At 38.6% G+C, this 19,012-nt stretch overlaps 1 protein-coding gene across 1 annotated transcript in view; it reads right to left on the bottom strand.

Annotated features, from left to right (window-relative positions):
• The window catches only part of EPB41L2 (erythrocyte membrane protein band 4.1 like 2), a 133,108-nt gene extending 124,088 nt beyond the window's left edge, over positions 1-9,020 (bottom strand). The window contains exon 1 of the mRNA XM_054722629.1: positions 8,882-9,020. The gene's annotated coding sequence lies outside the window, so the exon portion shown is untranslated. The remainder of the gene's footprint in view (positions 1-8,881) is intronic.
• Positions 9,021-19,012: the final 9,992 nt, after the last annotated feature.

Raw genomic sequence — 19,012 nt, 5'->3', positions numbered from 1 at the left:
GTCATAACAGATACTAGGGAGTATACTTTCTCTAAGCTCATCCCTCAGCTACCTTCTGCATAGGATCCTCACCCAGCCCATTGTAAAACCCACTTGGTATCAAGTGATAATCTACAACCAGTTTAAATTCCTGTGTGAATCAAACTCTAAATTCGTTAGCTAAAAAATAACAGTGGTTCAGGAGGCCTTTCCCAAATAAGCTAACGACAGACACATCCACCAAGATTAACTGCACAAGATAAATGCACAAGCTGCAGACGCTGCATTTTAATAGGTCATAAGACAAAAGCTTGTCAAAGTCAATCAACTTCCCACACTATGACAAGGCCAACTGAACTAGAGCCTACACTGATCTCACACTTTCTCAAATCCTCTTCTCCGTAAGCTTTGGAACTGTGCAGTTGACAGGCATAAATATCTAAACCTTGTCAAAAAATATAATTCACTTGGTAAATTTTGGCCGTCAGATCTTCTGCCATTTTAAATATTTACAGCACTACCAAAGAGTAAAATGAGACTATAAACTGAATGATTTTTCTGGCTTAGGTAAGCAGATCCAAATGTTGACGCTAGTCCCCTGGTAGGTCAGCAGAAGTTGCCTTGTAGACTGTTTGCATATGGACCTCCATGCCTGGCGTGATAAAAGCAACTTTCCCCAGGCTGGAAAAGCTGTAACTACAATGGAATTATAGACATGCCATTTGGAATGCTTAAAACCTGTATTTTTTTTTTTTAATTTCTACTCAGCATTAGTTTAGCTCAAAACTACTTGATTTAGAGGCTTCAAATAACTACTTTTTTTGGTGGTGCTAGTCAGGACAAGTTTTTATTTCAAATAGTAAATATATTTCTGTCTTTGGAGGTAAGAGTCTCAAAATTCAAATATTTGTAAACATGATTTGGTAGAGGATCCTGCTGGAGAATATGCCAAGCATTCAACCTTAAAGTCCACCAAAACATTCATGCAAACTAAATGTCAATGCTTAAAATTTCCCTTTCCAACTTGCTATGTGATCCAGCTATGATGTTAAACTACATGTCATCAATACATCATATAATGTGTACAGTAATATTACCAAGGAGATAGGGGCAGGGAGAGCGGGTAGGGGAAAGGGGCTCATGACTGGCTGTCCAAATCATCAGCATCACCTTGACAGTTATTTATTCCCACATCTGGTGCCAATAATTTAAAGAGAGAATTCTTTCTTGGGCCTCAAAATAGAAAACTTAAACATCCTAAGTACATGTAAACATCCCCCCCCCCGCCCCCGACCTCCCATTACTTCAGTAGTAGAAGAGCATTCCCTGCAGTAGCAACAATAAAGATGGAATTTGCCAAGATCACCCTCCACCCATCCTAGTAGTACTGCTTTTCATTTAGAATGTTAGAAAGTAGCATTGAAACAAGGTCCTTTTTGAAAAAAGATTGGTAGATTATAACAAGAAAAATCATGAAAACAATTTTTTCTGAGTCTGGATGTCAGTCAGCATCTGGGCAACTTAGTGAGTTTTCAAATTTGCTCAAAGTGACAACTGATTAAATATTCAGTAAAACAACTTGTTCAACCAATATCACACTTAGATAGTAGCAACAGCAAAATGATATGTAATTTTTTATCATTGTTAATGGCCACTAATTTGCAGATGCTAAAAAATGTGAATTCCAATCTCTGCTAGCCACAGCACTTCTTTCAACCAATCAAGTTAACCTGAAAATGAAGCATCTTAAAATTAAATTCAAATCTGTCCTCCTTTAACATGTTAAAAATAACTGAACACTATTAACCTTACATGGTCCTCAATGTAATTTAGAAATAATTAACTTTCATATTGCACTACTGAATAACTCAATCATAAAATAGCAGGACAAGTATATAAAATAAAGCAATGAACTACTTTCATTATTCTCATAGGACAAACCTAAAAAGACAATTATGTTAAAGATAACTTGAAAAAAATTTCAATATTTTCCTAGAAAAATGCAAACAAGTGGTCTAAAACTCTAACCACACACACACACACACACACACAAATATTTTTTTCATAGGGCTTAGTTCTAACCACATACACACACACACACACACACAAACACACACACAAATATTTTTTCATAGGGCTTAGTTCAAATATAACTGAACATATTCCCTTTCCACATAGTGTACTTACCCAGATTCCATCTACTCTATATGTTAGTTTTTCCAAATTTTCAGTGCCCTGAATACTGATACTCTCAAAAGCAAGCTTCCTTCAAAAGCAAAACAATCAAGCATACATAATAAAACCTAACTGCTACAACAGAAATTTCTTAAAAATCTCTCCCTTGAAATACATACGCAGCTTTTAAGCACATCGAGCCCGTTGTTTGCTGCTCCCTGTCATTAGAAGACTGTGGAAAGCTGATGGAAATCCAGTCTGCAGAAGCTTAATGAGCAAGACCTGCCCCACCCAGGCCGGACCCTGCTGGAAAAGGGCATGCTCCGCAGAAAAGCTCAGCTTGGTTCCAAGTTACTTCATTCCTCAGCTAGAAAATTCACATGGGTCAAAGAAAAAGTCATTTTCCTGCTGTCTGCTCTACCCACTAAATGAAGAAAGCTCACATAAAGTATAGTTTCTATGACACAACTGTAATTCTATGATAATTTTTCTATTATTGCTAGGAATTTTTTCTGTTTTTGTGGTCATAATTTTTACTTTGCTTTCGGTCTGCTCCTTCAACTGTGTTCTTATTTTTGTCATTTTATCCTATCCTACAAATAGACATCAAAAGTGTATATACACAATATCTGACCTAATCATCTTTATTTATAAACTACTAATAAACCAATGTATACATTTCAAGACATAGAAAGACTCTGGAAATACATAGTCCAGTTTTCAATACATAAAAATGAAATATCAATTTTGATTCATTTGTAAAAAAATTTGCTTATTCATTAATTTCATATTATGTTTAAAAATGAAGGCTCATTTTAATGAAGATTTATAGGTTCCATCACATAGTTACAAAGCTGATATATCTGCTTCATTGTCAACCCTACATTGAGAAATGACTGACACAAAAGGTAAGCATACATCCATCTATATATGAATATAAATACATATGGCAGTAAAGTAAATGTAAAGTAACTAAAGGAAAACACATTAATTTTAAAATTCAGGTCAGAGAAATCTGAGAAACAACTAATTTTTCCTGATTATACAATACTAACCCCCACTCACTTTACATTTCCACAATTTAAATTCTGGTTATTGGTGTTTCCCCCCCCCCCCCATGTGGATATTTATATTAAACAATCATGACCAAAACAGTCAGACTTTGTATCCAGGCATGCATTTTCACAACTTCAAGATGCAGCCATATTGCTCTCCTATCAAGCAGTTCCAATGTCCATTAGTGAGTATTACATGATCATATTCACTTACAGCAGTCTTTTTTTTTAAATATGAAAAAAATAAGTGTTTTTTAATTCCAAAAAAATACTTTAGATACTTAAATAAGATGTCACCTGTTTCCAACTAGTAGAGAAAGGGTAAGGTTTGCTTTATGGGAACTTACTGAAAATATGTTCTAGTAGCAGCTAGCTCTGAAGAGATTAATCTCTGTTAAAGTGGACAAATATGAAACTTTTTTAAAAAGTCATTCTATGTAATGGAAATAAATAAACTTCACTATCCACCAGAGTTTTCACTGATTCACAATAGGGCAATTTGGTGAGTTTTTAGTAGAGCCAATTTTATTCAGTTCAAAGTAGCAATAATCTTTTATTTTCTTCCTACTTTTTTATGTTAAATGTATTTTTAATAAATGCAGTACATGACATATTTCAATGGACTTACTTGAAAAATATTGGCTCCAAGCCTTTTTCTGACATGTGCTGCTTCATGGAATCTGGAAGTCTCATAACTACCAACACTGCACTGGATCCAGTGAAGTTAACACTCCAGCTCAGATCTCTCTCATCACCTCTGTGTGTCCTGCCCTCTTACTCCCCACCTTCTGCTAGTACTGAATTGTGTGTGTCCCAGAGTTCATACGTTGAAGCACTACCCTCCTCCAATGTGATGGTATTTGGAGATGGGACCTTTGGGGAATAATTAGATTTAGATGAGAACTTAAGGGTGGAGGCCATCATGATAGAAGTATTGCCCTTATAAGAAAAGACACCAGAGCGCTTGCTCATTCTTTCACCTTCTGCTCTGTTTCACCTCACCCTGTGAAGACAAAAAGAGAAGGTGGCCATGTATAATCCAGGAAAGGAGCCCTCAAAAGAACTGACCATGCTGGTGGCAACCTCGATCTTGGACTTACAGCCTTCAGAACTGTGAGAAAATAAATTTGTTGTCTGAGCCCCCCAGTATATGGTATCTTGTTATAGCAGCTGAAGCTGAATGGTACTGCTCAAACTCCACTGCTGGTTTCAATATAAAAGATCCTGCTTAGTACGACAACTAATTCTCATTATTCAAACAAAGGTTAAGGGGACTACTAGTAAGAAAGTTTTGTGACACTATGATTTGAAAACAAACAAATTCTAAAAACAAAAAAAATTAATACCGTAGATAAAAAGAGAACCCAGAGAATTTAAATGAGTTTCAAAAATCGTATACCCAATAAGTGGTAGAGCCAGAATTTCCACCAAATTGGTCTGAAAATCAATAGCATTTTTCCACCAATGCTGCATTATCTCTATTTTAACAACCTGGTCTTGCAGATGAGTAAACTAAACCCAAAGAAGGGAGGTAACTTATATAAGACTAAGGGCCCAGTGCATGAATTTGTGCACTGTGTAAGGAAATGTGGGGCACGAGGCTGCGGTAGGCACAAGGGCGGGCGGGTCTTGGCCCATCATTCGCACCCCTGCCAAGCCCCTCCCGCCACGGCTCCCAGTCCCCTGTCTGCTGGCAGCCTGGCTCCAGCCTCTGCTGCTCCCACACGCTGATGGCGCCAGCCCGCTCGCACCAGCTGACAGCACAGAGCAATTGGGGCCAGCGCTAGCAGCGGGTGCAAGCGGGGCCAGTGCCGGCAGTGGGTGTGAGCTTCAGTTGTTTGGCCGTTAGGTCTATTTGCATATTAGGATTTTACATATATAGATTAGTCAATGGATTATTGGCAAAGAAGTACACAAACCAGGTCTAATATTGTTTAAATTATTCATTTCCAGTAAGATTTTAAACTCATTAAAGTGCACAAATTACACTGGCTGAAACATCCACATGTCTTAACATAAAAAATTAATATGAATTTACATCTGTTACATCTGTCTTGTGAAGATCCTAAATAACCATGTTTTGACACTGTCTCATTATTCCACTAAAAAGGTAAATTTGAGGTTTATCTCAGAATACTATTTTTTAAGTAATAAAGGGAGTTTGGATTAAGGTAGAAACATTTTTCCTATATATGTATATGTCAGTTTGTGTATAAATAGAATTTTATCTTTAACCCAATACCATAATTTTTTCAATTTCTAAAATTATCCTACCTCCTTGCTTTATGGGGACAAAGAATGGAATTGAATAAGATGTAAAAGACCCACAGTCCAAAACCAAATTCTGTGCAGAAAATAAAGTGATTGGTGTTGCACAAAGATAATGAGGAAAACAGTTCCTTTCAATCTTCCCACCTTCATTCATCTAGCCTCCATTTGAGAAGCAATCATCACTTGTCATGTGAGGGAAAAAAAGCACACATAATTTTCTGATATAGCCCTAAAATAACCTAAGAAGTACTCAAAACAAACCTCTGTTTTTTTATTCTACTAATTTTACAAGGAATCCAATTTTCCCATCTACCAATCACCAGGCAACACTATAAACACTATACTTCCTAAACGAACATGGAGAAAAGTTTCAGGACTCTTTCAATCTCGATGAACTTCAATTGGTCTATAACATTTTCTAGCAGCCCACATTTCAGACAGAATCATTCCTATCTAATGTCAGCAAAAAGAAGAAAAAAACTGCTCTATTCCACGAACCCTATGTGTAAGCTCTATTTTGACCACAACACTCCACAGTTTAACTTCTCTCAGGCTCTAAATCCAGAATAATTTGCACAACCGCTCATGAGTCTTTCACAAAATGTCTCCCCTATCATGTCTTTAAAAATGTAACATTAAAAAGAATTATATATTTGTGAAACTCTGGGAAAGAAACTTGTTGCATGACCCCAGATTTAAAGGGGGTTTGGAAAGAGAATAGGTGCAGGGGGCTGGGGAGGGGGAGAAGGGTGGGGAGGAGTGGTGGTTAGGAATCTATACTCAAAAAGTTAATGTTTTGAAACTAACAAAGTGTTAGGACAAAGCTAACCTCCTTTTTTTTTTTTTTTTTTTTTAACTAAAAAAGTCAAAAGCATCACTATTAGAATTACACATTCGGACCAATACAGTAACCCAGCATTTACTTTAAAAAGTATTATTTTCATTCCACATATGTCTAAGAAGCAGTTGCTGAGTTCCTCTTTTGCACCAGACACTGGTCTAAGCTTTTACCACTAGATAGCTCTTCCTCATACCAGCCCTCTGCGAATTCACAGTCTAGCAGGGAAGGGGTACATAAACAAGTAATTGTACCACATGTGATAAGGGATATAACAGATACAGGAAGGGCTCAGCAAAGTGGACAACTCCCTTGAGGAGGTTAAGGAAGATATTATAGGCTCACAATATTTAGGCTCATTCATCTCTTTTTAAATGTATAAATGTTACTGCTAATGTGGTAATGACACCCCTTTGCCATAGGGATTAAAGAAATAAAACAAAAGCACCTACCACAAAGCCCATTAGCCATAAAGCAGAAACAAATATCTTGTTAGCACTGTGCAACACCCTACATATGACTGAGCAAAGTGGGGTTTTTCTAGAATAAATAAATTTAGAGCCAAATGGGATCTCAGTACTTATGTACCTCTAGCCCTTGCCTTTCACAAATGGAAGACCTCAGGCCAGAAGTTAGGTTACTTATTTAAGGTCACATACATAGTAAGTCAGTAGAACCCAGGCCAATTGTCAGATTCTGACTAACAGTTCCAATGCCTTTCCCTATGCAGACTGCCCTGCCCCAATGAGAAGAAAAGGGGAGAGAACAGGGAAGAGAGAGGCCCTTTATGGCTCTCCACGGGCCAGAGAAACAAAGAGCCTTGAGACAAGGCATCCAGCAGAACTCAAAAGCTCCCACCATCTGGACCCAAAAAAATCCCTATACCTTCCCACTACTGAAAAAATTGTAAGTTTCCAAAAATAAAGAGGCTACTGCCAAGAAATTAATTACTCTTCCCAATTGGAAAGACTATTAAATTCACATTCAGTCTAGATTGTGCTGCACCAGCACAGCCAAGGGTTCGGCAAGCCTGCGGGGGGGGGGGGGGGGGGGGGGGGGGCAGCGAAGGATGAAGAAGAAACAGACAAAGAGAATAAGCTGGGTCTAGGTGGATCTTCTGTGCCTGGCTAAGACCACAGAAAGGATCCAGACTGCAAGCTGAGCCTTTATTTTATAGTCAGAGGTAAACAATGGTAATCTACAATGTTCTTGTAAGTTTCACTTGTTTTGGCAGCATTTGCTGCACCTCCCACAGCCCATTAGCTACCGAGGAAAGATCTAGGGAGCATCACAAGATCAAGCTTAATTATGCTAAGAGGGCTGTGCCCTCTAAGCTGGGACTTGTTTTTGGCTTTGCCAACAAGGTCAGTCCGAGGCTTAAGCCTGTAACCACTTCCTACACTAGATGTATCCCAAAATTGCCACTTAGCTAAGTCTGTAAAATGAAGGTATCAGCAGATAATCTGCCTATACAGCAGGGCTGTATAGCTACTAGAAAAGTGCAAAAATGCTAAATGAATGCAAGTTACTATTAAAAATAAAATTTCACTGGTCACAAAGATTAACAATCTAAGTTTTGCCCTAGAAATGACAGAGTGAATCATTATGTTTAACTCTATTTTAAAAAACAAACAAACATTAACATATAGTAATTTCCTACCAATCCCCATTTATCTATTTTTCCTGCAAGTTGTAGAAGGAAAAAAAAAAAGTGTTTCCTCACCCTAACCCACCCTCCACAATTTCCCTTTTTCCCTTTTTCTCCTTTCCTTTAAAAGGGCCCCCCTATCCAAGAGGCCCAACTAGAACCATATAAACACAAGGTCCTTGTAAAAAAAAAATCTACCTAATAAAAGAGTAACATACTAATTGACCGTACCTTTGTGACACCCACCAGCCAATCAGGAGTGAGTATGCAAATTAACCCTACAAAGATCATGGGTTAATTTGCATACACAGGCACCAAGCTTGCGGGGTGGGGCGGGACACTTGCATCATCGCCATGGCAACGATGCAGGCATTCCACACCACCCCAGCTGCTCCAGGCCTCTGGGCAGCATGGGAAGGCAGAAAGGTGGTGGTGCCAGCAGCCAGGGGAAGGAAGGCCCATTCTTGCACGAATCTTCATGCATTGGGCCTCTAGTGTTATATATAACTTAAACATGGATTCTACCAGGGCAAGCCAAGGAAATGTTAAGGTGTACGGAGTTAGTAAAGCACAGCTACACATCAGGCCCTGGGGAGGTACAACCCCATCTGGGGCCCTCTCCTCACTTCACCTGCATCACAGTCTTCCTTCTCTGCCTAATATACACCTTCTGCATGGTTTGGGCACTTGTTAAGAACCCAGATTACTTTCAGCCCTTCACAACTTTATTAGCTCCACAATTTAAAACTGTAGCTTCACTCATATCTTTCTGTAGCTTCATCTTTCGAACCTAACTCTCCAAACTTGAATTATGAAAGAAAATCCTAAGCAATGTTAACATGTTCTCAATCCACAGACCCTAATCACCCAAATTAATTAAGTTAAGAATATACAATATCAAGCCAGAATACTCACCATTACCCTTCCCTATGAAATCTTGATTTTAATTCTGTACTTTTGGGTTTCCATTCATCCAGTGAGAACTGCTCTCTGCTTACTGATAGCTGCTAAGGACACAGACCTGTGTAAAACTTGGCTCCAGCAGTACAAAAGCAAGGCACTTAAAAAACTGGATTACAAAGAGAATAAGAGTTAGAATATAGGCATGAAGAATTCAATAGTAACTAACTTGATGAGGTAAGAATACTTCTCAATGTGACATCTGAGCTGACCTTGAAGGTTAAGAAGGAGCTTACTGGGCCAATTGTAAGTGGGTATAAGCAGACTCCTCACCATGGGAACAGTTAAGCGAAGGGCACAGAATCATAAATATAAATGCGTTGCAGAGAATGGTAACTCATTTGCCTGCAACAAGGGTGGGAGTAAAGAAGAGGGACAGAGGTAGTCAAATAATGAGTGATCAGTATGCTAAGCTCAGATCTATCCTGTAGGCAATGGAAAACAACATTAATTTTGTATTTCTGGGGGATTACTTTGGCAGTCATGTGAGAACCAGTGACACAATGAAAGGAAACTAGTTAAGATGATATTCCAGTGGTCCAGGAAACAGCATCTAAACTAAGACAGAGGCAACAAATATGCGAAGAAAGAGATGGAGTCAATATTTAGCAGGTAACAGGGACAGGATTTGATAATGAGTTGGATTATTGAAGCAATGGAGAACAAAGTTCCCAGGTTCCTGGTAGTCAAAGGTTAGATAGTAGTGCCATTCACCTAGACAAGGATTTCCAAAAAGAGTAGGAAATAGGGATGAAAGAAGCACAAGCTTCTACTTTTAATGCCTTTGAACTGAAATGACTGTGTGATGACAATCAGGATGGTTGGAGATATGCGTTTGAACAACAGAGTCTAGGTTTCCTTGCTAAGATTTGCAACGACTTCGTCAATGAGTGTTATTTGAAGCTATGGGAGTAGATGACACCCCAGGCAAACAGAGAAAGAAAAATGCTCATAATAAACCCCCAGATGGAAAGCAAAGAATCTATAAAGGAGGCTGGGAAGGTTCAGCTTAAGAGAAAAAAACAGCAAAGCAAGGAAGTACTGCCAAAAGATAACAGTCAAGCTGGGAGGAGTGGACAGTATGGCAGCCACGGGCAGATTGCTTCAGGCACCAATAAGGTTTTAAAAGTGTCATGAAAAGATTGCTGGGAACCTCAAAGAGCAACTTCACTGGATGGTGGCAGAAAAAAACCATCTGGCTACAAAAAATATTGAAGAGGGGAGGGTAAAGATAAGTGTAAATTAATCTTAAGTTTAGCAATAAAGTAAAAGGCTAGAAAAAGGGGAGGTAGTAACTACAAGGTTGTGGGAAGATGTTGAACTATGGGGATGTTTTGGTTGGTTCGGACTTCTGGTGGGAGAGACAAAAAAAGGAGAGTTTAAAGACACAAAGGAGAAAAAGAAAAATGGATGGAAGGTAGTTCAGAAGAGACAGATGAAAAAGGATCAAAACCAGGGGAGATGGTTTAATCCTGGATAGCAGGAGCAGCACCTCTACCTCAGAGACCAAAGGGAAGGTAACTGAAAATACAAAGGGGTGGGAGAAGAAGGGGTTTACAGAAGACAGAAAAACAGGAGTGCATCCGAAGCCCTATTCTCCATTCCAAACAGCTTTGATAACTTTGGAGTATTTAAAGGAGGAGGGTGGAGGGAGAGACAAGAAGAAAAGTGAAAATTTTGGAGAAAATCTGTCAATCTCCTAGGATATATTCAATGATAATATATTGTTTATCATTGAATGATAATTCCCTTAGCATTTGGGTTAACGTTATTCAGAACAGGTTAAACGCAATAATTTTCAATATGTAAAGTCATTAGTGTTTTAAACTTTTCAAACTTTAGGATTCCCTGCATTATCTGTCTTCTATTATGTCAACCCTAGAGGCTCAGTGCACCAATTCATGCACGGGTGGGGACTGGCCAGCCCAGCCCCAATTGGGGCGGATCGGGCTGGGCCTGTCAGGAGGAGGAGACAGCGGGAGGTTGGAAGATCAGGGCTGGGCCAGCTGGGGGGCGGGGCCGTGGGCAATTGGCTGGAAGGCCCCGCCCCCAATTGGGGTGGGGAGGGCCAATTGGGGCGTGGCCAGCCATGGGGTGGGGCTGTGGGCGGTTGGCCGGACAGCCCTGCCCCTGATCAGAGTGGGGGAGCTAATTGGGGGTGGAAGAGGCTGGGGGGAGGAGCCACGGGCCAATCGGGGTGGTGAGGGCCTATCAGGGGCAGGGCTACAGGAGGTTGGCAGGCTGGCCCCACCCCTTACTGGGGTAGGGAGGTGACGATCAGGGGCAGGGCCGACTGGGGAAAGGGGCTGCAGGAGGTCAGTTCATTGGCCACAGTGGGCGTGGTGTCATAGGGACCAGTCGTTCCGGTCTTTATGGCATTCTGGTTGCTGGCTTTTTATATATATATAGATGACTTATAAATCATTATCTATTAAATTACCCAGAAGAATATAATCAAATGAATGCCATCTTCATATCAGTATAGAGGCAGAAAAGAAGTTAAAAAATAACTCACTAAGATCCCAAAGTTTGAAGAGGGGTGATTTGTTTTAATCATGGTATGTGCCAAGAACCTGGCTAAATGTATTTTATGAGATTCAACAACTATAACTGCAATTCCTATTCTCAAAGTGTGAAGCCTGTGTCTCCATAAAATGCCAGCTTAAAAGACAAGACAATGAAGACCACCGTCATCACCAGAACCCCATAAGAATATGTGAAACAAAACTCCTTTTATAGAGTTGAATCTTTCTGGGGTGGGCCTTTAAGACACTTTGACAGAACACACAAATACTATCTCTGGAACAAACCCAAAAAGGCACAGCTGCAAGACATCTTCCACTGAAGTTGTAACTGACTCGATAGCTAGTCTTCCTTTGAGCAAGAGAGTCTATAAAAGCCAGAAGCAGAGCTATTTTCTCCTACAAACTGCTTAGTGGAAATACTTTCTCCTGATCCAAGTTGTAGCTTTATTAAAAAGCTAAAATGGACAGCATAGCCGGTATAACTTCATAATAAATTTGTAAAAGAAAATATAAATAAAACTTTGAAAAGGTACCTATATATGGTTTTCATTAAGAAAAATTCCCAACTGAACCAAAACTATCCTGAAATACAAGAAAACACACATTTTTAAAATTACAATCCATCACCATCACAAACAGGAAATTTGGATTTCCTTTAGCAGAATTTTTCTCTCCAAATCTCTAAGGATTAACAGTGACCAAAGAAATTTAGATGATTAGTACTTACTTCACAATACTGATTTATTTTGAACTTATGATAACTGAATCTTTATTATAGCTAAGAATAAAAAAGTCAGACATTTTAAAAGCAATTATGAATAACTTATAAGAAAAACAATTCAGGTAATCTAATCAATGATTTATTTGTAATAGTTTCCCTGCTGTAGTTTTGACTATATTTCTATAGCAACACTAACAAATACTCTTATACAAATACTTTTGCAGCCAAGATGAAAACCAATAACTACTTCTCTAGTTCATCTCTATTATGGCTTCCAACAAAAAATTCACCCTTCCTAAACTTCACTCCAGAAACTGCAAAGCCTATAGCTTAACTAAATAACAGCTTCAGTTAACCACAACTGCCAGATATTCTCAAATTCTTCAGAAGGAAAGTTAATGAAAAAGAGGCATAATTCAATTACCTCTTTGATTAAAACTCATTTTGAACAAGAAAAAAGACAGAAGAGGGAAAGAAAGTAATTACTAACAAATGACTTACTTAAAAATTATCTAAATTCTAGAGAAAAAGAACATTGAATACTTTGTGCCAAAATATAAAGTAAGGAATTCAATATTTTAAAGCCAAAAGATAAGCAAATTTCTCTGCATAAGTTTCAGGCATGCTTTCAAAATCTCTTTTGTTGGTGCTATTGTTTTGAAGCAAACAAAATATTTTACTAACAGAAATAAGCCTGCCTATTTTGTGAGCAAGCTCTCTGTTGACTGCTTTACAAACATCCTTATTTATGCCTCAAAACATCTCTGCACAGCAAGCTCATTCTATACATGAATAAAATGAGGCTCAGAGAAATGCAGTAACTTTCTTTAGCAAGCATAGAATGCAAAATAGCATGGTTAGGTAATTGTCTATCCTGAAATTAGACAAACCTGAATTTGGATCTTGCCTTAACCCCCTAACAACTAAAGTATGAGGTAGATACCTGGCATTTGAAGCCAATTCTACTTTATTTGAAATATGTTCCTGACATTACACCATGATATGTATGTAATCTCCCAGTTATACTTCACCAAACGCCAAAAGGTAGCCATTACCTAACCAGTCTTGCCTACCTCTGCTTCACATGAACTCGACACATTAGGACTTAACTGTTTCTACTCTAACACAATAAGTTTTTTAGAAAATATTGTTTTAGAAATACCTAAGGAGAACTGTGAAACACAACTGAAAGTTCTGGATCTTTCTATTTTTCAGACATATACATGTACATTAATAGATACCTGGCATTTAATGTTAATGGCTGGTCAGACCACACCATAGCACTGAGAACCATTTGGGGAGACCAGAAAAGTACAAAATGAAAAGTAAACCCTATAAACTTGCGAGTTAACTGTAGTGCATTTTTTAAAAGTACTACAAACACATATACCAGACTTTCCAGAACAGTTCTGATTTCAAATATTCTGTCCCACTGTCTCCTTAAGGAAACTCACACATTCCAGATCACACACAATTTTTCCTCCTAAGTGAAATAACAATCATCGGGGCTTGGGACTACCTGAAAGCTAGAATAATAAATAGAAGAAACTTGAAAAGACTGCAAAGAAAGGGTGGATGGACTGTCATTGGTGGGAAAGAGAGACAAGGACATTCAAGATAGGTGGAACAGTCCTTGGACAGGGTAAAGCAGTAAGATGCACAAAATATTCTGGGAGATCTTGGGGAGAAGGAAGTGGTGAGTGAGGGAATGGGTTGACCACTATCACTGGATTAGTCACATATAAAGATAAGATAGAGGTAATGCTAAAATATGATATCTGGAAAAATTATTGAGGACTTTGAAGACCAGGATAATGACTTTGGGTTAAAGAAGATAGGTGAGCTTGCCAAAATAATTTTTTTGGTAACAACATTACTGAGACACTATGAAAGTCATCCACTTAATTGTACAAATAAAGGTTTTTAATATAACCAGTTGTGTAACCACAAACAATTATAAAGTATTTTCATCAACTACCCCCCCCCAAAATATCCCAAACATCTAACTCATTCAATGATGCTTGATACCAAAGCCAAAGACGTTAGAAAACTACAGACCAATATCACTAATAAATACAAAGGCAAAAGTCCTCAACAAAATACTGGCAAACCAAATGAAACAAGAAACTAAAATCATACATGACCAAATGGAATTTATTCCAGGAATACAAGGATGATTCAACATGAAATTCAATCAACATAATAAATCATATTGATAGAAGAAAAACTGCAAGATCTTTTCAATGGACAAAACATGGTAAAAGGAATCTACAAAAACCCAGCTAAACATCATAAATTAAAGATAAAAGACTAACAGTTTTTTTCCTAAGATCCTAAACAAGACAGGATATCCCCTCTCACCACTTCTATTTAACATTGTACTTAAAGTTCAAGCCAGGGCAATTAGGCAAAAAATACATAAATAAAAAGCAACCAGGAAGAAGGAAGGGGGAAAAAAGGAGTAAGTGATCTTTATTTGCAGATGACATGATCATATAAGTAAATAATCCTTAAAATTTCAGGGGTGGGTGGGAAGCTAATGAAGGAATGAAGAAAAGTTTTAGGATATAAGATCAATATACAAACTCAGTCATATTTTTATACATAAGCCATCAGCAATCCAAAAAATAATTCCACCTAGCATGAACAAGAATAAAGTACATAAGAGTAAATTTAACCAAGGAACAAGACTTGTACACTGAAAACTACAATGAACTTTTCACACAAATCAAAGAAGACTGAAATAAATCCATGTTCATGGATTCAAAGACTTAATATTGTTAAGATGGACATAATCCCCAAACTAATTGACAGATTCAATGCAATCCCTATCAAAATTCCAACTGCCTTTTTTGCAGAAATGAACAGACTAATCCTAAAATTGATATGGAATTACATGGGACCTCAGCTGAACTAATCCTGAAACAGAAAAAGTAGAAGAATTCATACTTCCTGGTTTTAAAGCTAACTACAGCCCGGCCAGTGTGTCTCAGTGGTTAAGCACTGAACCATGCACCAAAGAGGTCACAAGTTCAATTCTTGGTCATGGCACATGCCCGGGTTGCAGGCTCAATCTTCAGTAAGGGTGCAGAAGACAGCTGATCAATGTTTATCTCTCATTTATGTTCCTATCTCTCTCTCCCTCTTCTTTCCCCTCTCTCTAAAAAAATAATAAAAACTTATTTTTAAAAAATACTTACTGCAAAGCTAGATGGTAACCAAAACAGTGTGGCACTAGTGTAAAAATGAACAGTGGAACAGAATCAACAGTCCAAAAACAAACCCAAAATATATAGACAATTTGAATTAAAATTTGTGTATGGTGGTCAGATTTATTCAAAATGGATCAAAGAGGATATACATTGGATCAAAGAGGATCTTCACTGTTTTAGCTCCTACATTTTAGGAGCTAAAACAATGAAGATCTTTGAAAGAAAGAGATATAAACCTTCATGACTGGATTTGGTAACAAATTCTCAAATATGACATCTAAAACTAAAGCAACAACAAAAAAATTGGTGAAAATAGGTGAATTGGACTTCATCAAAATTTAAAAACATTTGTGAGTCAAAGGATACTACCACGAAAATGAAAAGACAATCCACAGAATGGGAGAAGATATTTGTAAACTCTATTTCCAATAAAGGTGTGTCTAGTATGCAGAATATGAAAAAGCACTTACAACTGAACAAAATGACAAATAACCTAATTTAAAAATGGGCAAAGGACTTGAATAAACATTTCTCTAAAGAGGGTATACAAATGGCCAATCATCACAGGAAAAGATACTCAACCTCATTAGTCATTAGCATGGTCACTATTTAATAATACTGTGTTGCACACTTTAAATTTGCTAAGAGAGTAGATCTTAAGCGTTCTTACCAAAAGAAAAAAAAAAAGGTTAAGTATGTGAGGTGATGGATATGTTACCCTCATTGTGGGAATCATTTCACAATGTTTGTATATATTAAATCATCATGTTATACTCTTTAAATATGTTACAATTTTATCAATTATATCTCAACTAGAGGCCCGATGCACGAAATTCATGCACGGGGGGTGGGGGAAAGGGGGGTCCCTCAGCCCAGCCTGCACCCTCTCCAATCTGGGACCACTCGAGAGATGTCCAACTGCCCAGGGGGATCGGGCCTAAATGGGCAGTCAAACATCCCTCTCACAATCCAGAACTGCTGGCTCCCAACTGCTCGCCTGCCTGCCTTCCTGATTGCCCCTAACCGTTTCTGCCTGCCAGCCTGATCACCCTTAACCACTCCCCTGCCAGCCTGATTGATGCCTAACTGCTCCCCTGCCAGCCTGTTTGCCCCCAACTTCCCTCCTTTGCCGGCCTGGTCACCCCTAACTGCCCTCCCCTGCAGGCCTGATCACCCCTAACTGCCCTCCCCTGAAGACTTGATCACCCCCAAGTGCCCTCCCCTGCTGGCCATCTTGTGTCCAGATGGGGACAGCCATCTTGTGTGTTGGAGTGACAGTTAATTTGCATATTGCTCTTTTATTAGATAGGATAGAGGCCTGGTGCACGGGTGGGGGCCAGCTGGTTTGCCCTGAAGGGTGTCCCGGATCAGGGTAGGGGTTCCCTTGGGATGTGGGGCAGCCTGGGCAAGGGGCCTATGGTGATTTGCAGGCCGGCCATGCCCCCTGGCGACCCAAGCAGAGGCCCTGGTATCTGGGGTTTATTTACCTTCTACAATTGAAACTTTGTAGCCTGGAGCGAAGCCAAGCCTTCTGCTCGCTCTGTGGCGGCAGCCATTTCTGTTGGGTTTTATTTATCTTCTATAATTGAAACTTTGTAGCCTTAAGCGGAGGCCTGGACCGACCAGGGTGTGTGGAAAGCTTGGCTTCCTCCATCGCTGGGGGCAACCCTAGCCTCCTGCTCTTTCCAGATCCGAGGCTGCCACCATTTCTGTTTGGATTTATGTATCTTCTATCATTGAAACTTTGTGGCCTTGAGTAGAGGCCTAGGCCGGCAAGGGCAGGAGGAAAGCTTAGCTTCCTCCATTGCCAGGGAAACCCAAGCCTCCCTCCTGCTCTCTGTGGCCGTACCCATCTTGGTTGGGTTTATTTGCATATTCGCTCCTGATTGGCTGGTGGGTGTGGCTTGTGGGCATGGCTTATGGGTGTACGGAGTGGTGATTAATTTGCATATTACTCTTTTATTAGATAGGATAAAGCTGGCTCATGTGGAAGCAGCAGTAGTAATGACAAATAAAGGACTGATATTAAATAAATTTCAGAGAAAAAATTCCACAGAGGTTGATGTCTAAATAGATAGCAAATGAAGAAGAGGGGTAACTAGAAATAATGCCAAAGTTGCAAACCCAGAAGACTAGGAAAATTTGCAAGATTTTGGAATTGTTGGGCAAACTAAGTTTGAAGTGATAATGTGCCATCTTTAGTGAGGATTATAGAAATCAAAACTCGAAGTGATTAACTTGTCCCTAATTCTGGCATTTGCTACTATTTATTATTCATCCTTTACCCTATTTCCAAAGAAAGGGGGACTATGGTTGAAAGTTCTAGTAATACAATAATAGAGAAAGGGATCTTAAAAGCCAGGATTTCCTTTAAAAAGAAAAGCAGGGCAAACAAACGTGCTAGAACTAGATGAATGTCTGCATAACAAGAAGTTTAAAGTACTGTAAAAACTAAACATGGTAGATGAAATCTACCTACTCAAGCAGGTACAGAGTAATCTGTATGTGTTTAATGAGAAAATATTCAGAAGAATGTCTCACTATCAGGCTAGTAATCCACCAAACCAGCTCAGCAGAGCAAGCTAAGCACTAAGAACAAAGGACAGGAAGCCCAATATCAGATCATTCAGTAATCATTCTTTCACTCATCAAATAATTACTGAGAGCTCATTAAGTGCCAGACAATTGTGAACAAAGATGTGCTAACTGCCTCTGTGGAGCTGATAACCTCATGGGGGAGGTAGGCAAGTAAAGAGTCAATTGGGAAAGGAGGAAGTTGAGAGCATATAGTACCTGATTTAACAGAGAGGAGGGAGCCCAATGTAAGGAAGAAAGGCAACCCTGAGGAAGTTACATCTAAAATTGAGACTTGAGAGTAGAATACGCCTGGCAACATGTACAACAGTCTACAGATGAGAGAAAACCTGAGAGGTGAACAGAGAAACCTGACTAGTAAGTTAAAATCTAGAACAGCAAAAATTTTATAAGGTAAAAGTTATATTAAAAAGTTTGTGCCTATTCTGAAAAGCAATTTGGTATCATGAACAGATTTTAATCATAAAACTAAAAAACTTTAAAACGACTACTTTGACTACAATATGAAGAACAGATTAAAGAAACACTAGAAAATGGTAGAAAAACTAAACAGAACATGTCATTTTATCCAGACAAAACCAAAAAAAGGATAGCCGTATAATTTTTAAAACATTAATAAGTAGGTGGCCACAGTCTCTACTCCCTCTCTCTCAAATGGAATTCTGTCTTATAATTTCAAGTTTGAAAGTAGTTTGACTAACTTATTGTGGAATGGGCTGAGTTATTAGAGAGAAGAATAGATCCATAAACAAGAGACTCAAGTTGAAACTGAGAGAGCTGGTATTTATTTTGGGGGAGAAGATTGGCTAAAGGTGAGTCTGAGGGCTGACTCTATATTGATGAGAAAGAATCAGCAAAATTCATAAATTAATAAAGACACTTTTTAAAATTTTACTGTTATAATGAACTTCTTTTTATTTTTCAAAAGACCAGCGTAAAAACAAATAGTCTGTCAATTCTTCGTCTATGCTGGGCCTTGTGTTTTTTTAGCTACCAAAGTTAAAATTGAACCATGAGAGAGCTCAGCTTAATG

Source organism: Eptesicus fuscus, chromosome 10 (assembly GCF_027574615.1).
Source record: "Eptesicus fuscus isolate TK198812 chromosome 10, DD_ASM_mEF_20220401, whole genome shotgun sequence".
Lineage (NCBI taxonomy): Eukaryota > Metazoa > Chordata > Mammalia > Chiroptera > Vespertilionidae > Eptesicus > Eptesicus fuscus.
This window is presented reverse-complemented; position numbering and strand designations above follow the sequence as displayed.